Here is a 6,772-nt window from a genome sequence, read left to right on the forward strand (position 1 = left end):
GGCTAGACCCCCGGCTTATATGGTTCTTAGAGGATCCAGTGCTTGCCCAGTGCCCAAGGGACTTAGTTGCGCCGAAGGTTCAGATACCCTCGTTAGACCCCCCCTCTCCATAAAAATAAATAAATAAAGAGTAGTATTGGGTGCAATTCATTATTATCTGGAGGATCCTCTAAGGTGACAAAGCCCAACATCTAGACGCCTTGTGCTCTGCAGGAACCAAACTCTCTTTCAGCCTGTCATAGATTCTTCTTGAGTTTGAGGGAGGGTTCAAGACTTGGAGCTAGAATGAGGCATTTTCGTTTCTCAGAACGTGGAATGGCTTACACAACCCGTTCCAGAATGGACTACAATTCCTTACTCATTCCAAGGTTTGAGAACAAGAATAGATACAAACAAGGTATCAACTTCAGAATGCATTCTAGATATAGAATGGCATTCCAAGAATGCATACCAGTCACAACTTTAGTTTCTTGAGGTTTAAGGTTAATAAGACTCAACGATATCAAGAAACCCTATTTGTCAAATACCACAAATTCAATCCAATGGATGGTCTTTCAATTTGAAATCTATTATCCTATAATTTTTGAGAATCCAAAAGCAGCATTCTGCCACTAGCTTCCACTTTTTACACATAATATAGGCGTAAGAAGCATTCACAAAATATCCTCAACAGGGATAAAGTTCTCTGTAGAAAAGTGCAGCCTCCTCCACAATCTATCTCTATCCTCCATGATGTAATAATCTCAAAAGAAAAAAAAAATGACCTATATATACGACAGGAATTACAAGAGATGTTTATTTATTGACAGACGAACTCTGGGAATATAGAATCCTCTTCAATACCAACTTTATTGGTATACATTACACATGGACAATTGGACTTAAGCTACTTATAAATCCATTCGTACACTTCTACCGAAAAAAAAAAATCTATTCGAACAGCGCTTTATAAATATTCAAAAGGAATCTTTGACAGGACAGGACTGGATAGATGAATTATTGTAGGGACAAACAATTTTTTTAGTCAGGGTCCGATCCACTTTTGAGTGGTGGGGAAGTAAAGTGGATGCTCATTTTGGAAGAAGTCATTAAGGTGGTTTCTAACTTTCTCGATCCACTTTTGAAAGACTTCCTTTTGATCAAGTCACCCTTGGGTAACCGAATCTGAATCTAAGGCCCTCTCCTTGAGTCTAGAGTGATCTCCAACAGATCTCCTTCAAGGTTGTCTTAGAAGGTAATCAAGCAACTCCTTTGCTTTGCATCGGTGGTCATACACACCTATACATGCATACATGGTCCTATCTCCATAAGTAGAGATGATAATGTTCTTATAACAACTTGCATGGTTTTGCTACTTGTGATTCATGAAAATTGTTCAAATAACATCCTCATGTTTGTTGTTCTCTTATAATGTGTTCTTTGTTGGAATGATCTATGGTTTTTCTAATTATGATGCATGAAGATCGTTCAATTATCATGCTCATGTTTGTTCTTTTGTTTGCTTCTCCTCTCCCTTTGGGTTCTTAGTTCTGTATGGCCTTTCTTAGGTCTTCTTGTCCCTCTCCCTTGGAGCTGGTTTTTGTTCGGTAGGTTCCTTACCCTTGACCAAACGGATAGGCTTTGTCTCCAAATATCTCACTCTGAATTCCTACCCATAGGAACAACCTCACCAGAGTACGAGAGATCCTCCAAATGAATACAGTGGGCTATCCTTCACCCTTTCTTTCCTCCTGAACCCGTTGTGTCCGAGTTGCCTCCTCGTGAACCAGTTATGTCCCTGGTTACTCAAAAACCTCCCAGCTTCCTCTATTTATAGGAGAGGGAGAGTGCTTCCCAGGGTCTTCAAAATCAGTGGAGGCCGGTGCCAACGGTGTCCGCCGTCCTTGATTTTTCTTCGTGGTAGGTGGGGCGGTGCCAACGGTGTCCGCCGTTCTTTGTTGGAATGATCTATGGTTTTTCTAATTGTGATGCATGAAGATCGTTCAATTATCATGCTCATGTTTGTTCTTTTGCTTGTTTCTCCTCTCCCCTTGGGTTCTTAGTTCTGTATGGCCTTTCTTGGTCTTCTTGCCCCTCTCCTTTGGAGCTGGTTTTTGTTCGATAGGATCCTTACCCTTGACCATACGGATAGGCTTTGTCTCTTTGTATTTGTTTTTTTCTTTTTTCTTTTAATTATTTTTAATTAAAAAAAAAATCCATGTAGAGCCTATAGATAGGCGATCTCTCACATTCTTTGGATAAGTGCGCCCAACTCCCTTTTTCATTTGATGTGTCACTTTATTGCATCTTACACCTTAGTTTGGCATAGCAATAAAAGATCGGTTTAACCGACGGACTGGAAGATGCCTAACACCTTCCCAGATCATAACTCGTACTCGGACCAGTGGTTCAACTAGTCCTCACGAGTTCCGTTGGAGTTAATTTTTCTTTGTTGGCTCTAATCCCTAATAATCTAGGTGGCAACTCTTACTTACAATCCTCTCTTCCTTCCCCTAAAGAAGAATGAGGTAGATGACATGTAATGATTCCCCATTATCACCAATGTCCTCATACCATCATTTTTCAACTATGTCGTGCTCAACAACAAGGACATTTAGACTCAAGTGGTGCTTCTGGTTTCTGATGTCTCTCGGACTGGAGGGATGTGTAGGATACTTCTGCACACTTAAGGCTGTGTTTGGTTGTAAGGGGAATTAAAGGGGAGGGAAGTAAAATTTTCATACTTAAAAAATAAATATAGATAATCATTACCCCATGTGACTATATCATTACTTCAAATCATTCCATATTTGGTTATAAAATGTTACTTTACTTTACATCCAATACCCTTTTCTATAATATGTAAAATAAAAATTACATGTAAAATGTATCATTACCAAATATGGTTAAAAAAATCAAGTAGTTTATATAATCACATTGAACCACATGGGGTAATGATTATAAACATTCCTTTTTAAGTATGAAAATTTCACTTCACTTCCCTTTAAATTCCCCATACAAGCAAACAGAGCCTAACCGAAACATGAGACACTCCATGCATCTTCCTTAATTATACCTGATGTGGCAAAAATTGACCGGGTGATCCTCCCTGCAGTTCCTATTGATCCAGTCGACCTGCACAAAAGAGAAGACAAGGGAGAGCCGGGCTGACCCGACGGTGGACTCTCCGATGCCTAAGTTAGATCTCTCCATAGCAAATACTCAAAAGAGCTTTTTCCAGTAAAAGAATTGATCGATCCCTTTTGAGGGAGGTTTACCTTGATATTTATAAGCTGCTGATGGAGGGAAGATGGGAGACATTTGTGGAGAGTCCTGTTAGGCGTAGAGTCCTCGAGGGTAATGGCTCTCTAATGCTGGGAATATTCCAGATCCTAGGGTATACCAGGGGAATATTCCCCTCTTATCTCGGAAATGCCAACTGTGTGAGGGGTAGATGTCTCTGGTAACGTGTAGTGGATAGAGTCCTATCCTTGTGAATAGGGATTACGTTCCTTGAATGTAGGAGTGGACGAGAGCATGTTTATGGGAACCTTGTTGTTGACGTCAGGCCGAGGTGGTAGCACGGCAAGATGAGATGCCAAGGTTACAGCTCGGACTGATGGAGGGTCAAGGTGGAAGTACAACCTGATGGAGGGCTGAGGAGGCAACACGGCCTGATGGAGGGCCGAGGTGGTAGCACGGCCTGATGGAGTGCTGAGGTGGTAGCTCAGGCTGATGGAGGTCCGAGGTGGCAGCTCGAGTTGAAATAAGGCCGAGGTGGTAGCTTGAGCGGCAGCACGGCATGATAGAGGGCTGAGGTGGCAGCAAGGCTAGATAAGGTATCAGAGTAGCATTGGTCAAGATGCTCCTTGCCCATGCCATGGTTAGGGAGAAATGCCCTCATCACCAGCCCCCCGTTCTAACGGTTTGGCTCAGATAGTTAGAGCATTAAATTCTGTTGACTTTTTGATCGTGCGTCGTTCGCTCAGCACGAAATGCGCTCGTCCTACCATGTGTCTCGATGTCGTTATTTCACCTCGGATAGGTGAAGAGACAGCTCCTGTTCGTCGTTGATCTCAACCAGATCCAACCGTTCATTCTTCACCGCCTTCTCCTATAAATAAGGTACGTTTTTTCTAGAAGTCTTGTCATTCGTTCATGGGATAAAGTCAGCTCAGCTCACTTCTATCCTCAGTGCGGACATCCTCAGAATCTCTGAGCAGCCCGGTGTGGACATCCAGCTCGTCCTTTATAAGCTCGTCTTGTCACAAGTAAGATCACGTAATGGTTGTGACCCGTCGATCCTCTGCTCAGCCCTCCGTGTACCCTAGCATTAGTCCCAGTGATCTTGATATGGCTTCCGCGCGTGACCCAGATTCGCCCAACCAGACCCCCTTGATGACTATGAGGCCTGGGGAAAACCACCCTGAGTGCCCGATTCCTATTCCCTCGTCCTCCAGTGATGATACTTCCAACAGTCAGGGCTCCGACGATATTTCCAGTTCTAACGGTAGCTCGGGCTCGGGAAGCAGCTCAAGCTCTGAGTCTATGGAGGTGGTCTCGCCTGAGACCGTCCTGACCAGGGGTGGAGCTGGCTCGGTTGCCCCAGCTCAGCCCTTAGTGCCGCAGCAGTAGGCACTCTGGATGCGGGCCCCTCAGGTACAGAATTCCCTAAGGCTGGCCTGGCAAAGTCCAAGGGGGAAGGCTCTACTTCCTCTTCTGGAGAGAAGAAAACTGCAGTCAATACCCCAAGCATCTTGACACCCAAGGTACTCGACTTGATCCGGAGTCGATACGGCATCCCCGATTACGTGGTGATGCGCGTCCCAGACAAGAATGAATGAGTGGATGCCTCTAGGGACTTGGTGGCCCTTTATGATGTCGCCTTCCAGAGAGGCCTGAGGATTCCTGTGGCTGAGCTTGTCAGCTCAGTTTTGGAGCACTGGTGCCTCGCTCCTAGCCAGCTGACTCCGAACTTATGGCGGACTGTTCTTGGCTTTGAGGTGTTTGTCTCGAAGCTGGGTCGGACCGCGATGCTGGACCTATTCCAGAAGATGTTCTTGGTGAAGAGGCACACCTCAGGGTGGTTCTACTTCACCAAGAGGGAGAGGGATGGTCCTTACAACGACCTGAATTTGTTCCTCAACATGCCTTCCTCAGTGAAGAAATGGAAGGAGAGATACTTCTACGTGGCGATGGAGGGGAACCCCTTCAAGAGCAACTGGGTCAAGCCCACCCTCTCCGTGCTGAACCGAGCACCCAAGCTCTCCCTAGCTGACCTCCAAACATATCAGATGTGTTTGGGTGGGGAGGCTGTGGATGTTCGCATGCTGCAGGATGAAGACTTCCTCCGAGAGTGGGAGCTGAGTGAAGTCCCTGGTGAGGGTCCGATCGAGTCCGGTTCATGGTGGTTCAGTTGGATTTTTTATAGTTTTAGCTTGTTTCCATTGTTGATCCAGCTTGGCTTTTTCTTGTCTTGTAGTGGTTAATGTGAAGGTAGACAATAAGGCCCTGGTTGCAGCGGCAGCGGAGGCTAGGAAGAAAGAGGCGGCCGAGCAAGCTACCAAGAAGGTCGGCGACAAGGGCAAGGCCACAGCGAGCCCCAACCCAGGCACGAAGGTCACCCCTCCCCTTGGCGTGGGTAACAAGTCCTCGCCGCTTGTTATTGGAGGCAAGCAAGGGAAGGATAGTCCCCTCCAATCCAATATTCAGCTCGGCACGGGACTTCGGGCTCTCTGAAAGGGAAGGATCCAACTGGCTCTGGACAGAAGGTGTCGGGGTAGACCGGCACACTTGAGCTAGCTGGAGCAGGGTCTGACAGCCAGAAAAGGAGGTGCTCGCCCGTGGATGAGGGGCAGCATGGAAACCCTCCCAAGGTCGCTTGAACGGGGAAGCAGCCTGCGGATCCCTGGGTGGACCTGATGGAGAACGTCACCGTTCTGGACCCTGTTGCAACTCGGGTTTGGTGCCGCCATAGCTGTCCCAAGGACGTTGTCCGTGTGAGGAAGTTACCTGACCTCGACTTTACGGAGCAGGTCTACGCCCGGATGGGCGATGTAAGTATTTCCTGCCTGTCACTCTTTGTATTTACTTGGGTTTCTAGTATTCATGACTCCGTTGGACTAATGCAGGGTTTTTCTTTTGCGGTGGAGGCTACCCAACGGTTTGAGAACATGGGCATTGCTCGTGTCAAGGCGGACGATGAGGTAAAGCGTCTTCGGGGGGAGCTTCAGATGGCCACAGGCTAGCTGGAGAGTGAGAAGAGAAAGGCCTGATCTGAGGAGCAAGGGGAAAGAGACCTGGAGTGTGAGGTCGCTAAGTAGCTCAAGATCAATAGTTGCCTTGTCAAGGAGAAGGATGCACTCCAGAGCGAGCTAGCTGAGGCTTAGGAGGCTAGCAAAAAGAAAGAAGCTGAACACTCAGCTCGGATTTTCAAGCTAGAAAAGAAGCATCAGGCCGAGTTGGCTTCAAATGATGAGGTGGCTACTGAGAGGTGGTTGAACTCTGAAGTTGGTCAGAAATGGCTAGTTGACGTCAATGTCTCCTCATTACAGGCCGGCTTAGAAGACGCCATTCAGTTCTTCCTTGGCAAGACGCTAGATTATGACTTTTCTGAGTATGAGCAGCACGCTCCTGCCCCAGCTCCCTCAATATAGCTCGTTGGTCAGGCCGAGGTCGACGAAGAGGTGACCCAAGTTGACCCTAAAGCAACCAAGTGAACCACCTCTCTCCCTCCTAATCCAGCCCCCCAGTTTCTGTAATACTAATGTTGTGTTTTTTTTTTTTTTTTTTT

At 46.5% G+C, this 6,772-nt stretch overlaps 1 protein-coding gene across 1 annotated transcript in view; it reads left to right on the top strand.

Annotated features, from left to right (window-relative positions):
- Positions 1-996: 996 nt before the first annotated feature.
- The window catches only part of LOC122089569 (protein ACCELERATED CELL DEATH 6-like), an 18,028-nt gene continuing 12,252 nt past the window's right edge, over positions 997-6,772 (top strand). Inside the window, exon 1 of the mRNA XM_042659302.1 lies at positions 997-1,234. The gene's annotated coding sequence lies outside the window, so the exon portion shown is untranslated. The remainder of the gene's footprint in view (positions 1,235-6,772) is intronic.

Source organism: Macadamia integrifolia, chromosome 9 (genome assembly GCF_013358625.1).
Source record: "Macadamia integrifolia cultivar HAES 741 chromosome 9, SCU_Mint_v3, whole genome shotgun sequence".
Classification (NCBI taxonomy): domain Eukaryota; kingdom Viridiplantae; phylum Streptophyta; class Magnoliopsida; order Proteales; family Proteaceae; genus Macadamia; species Macadamia integrifolia.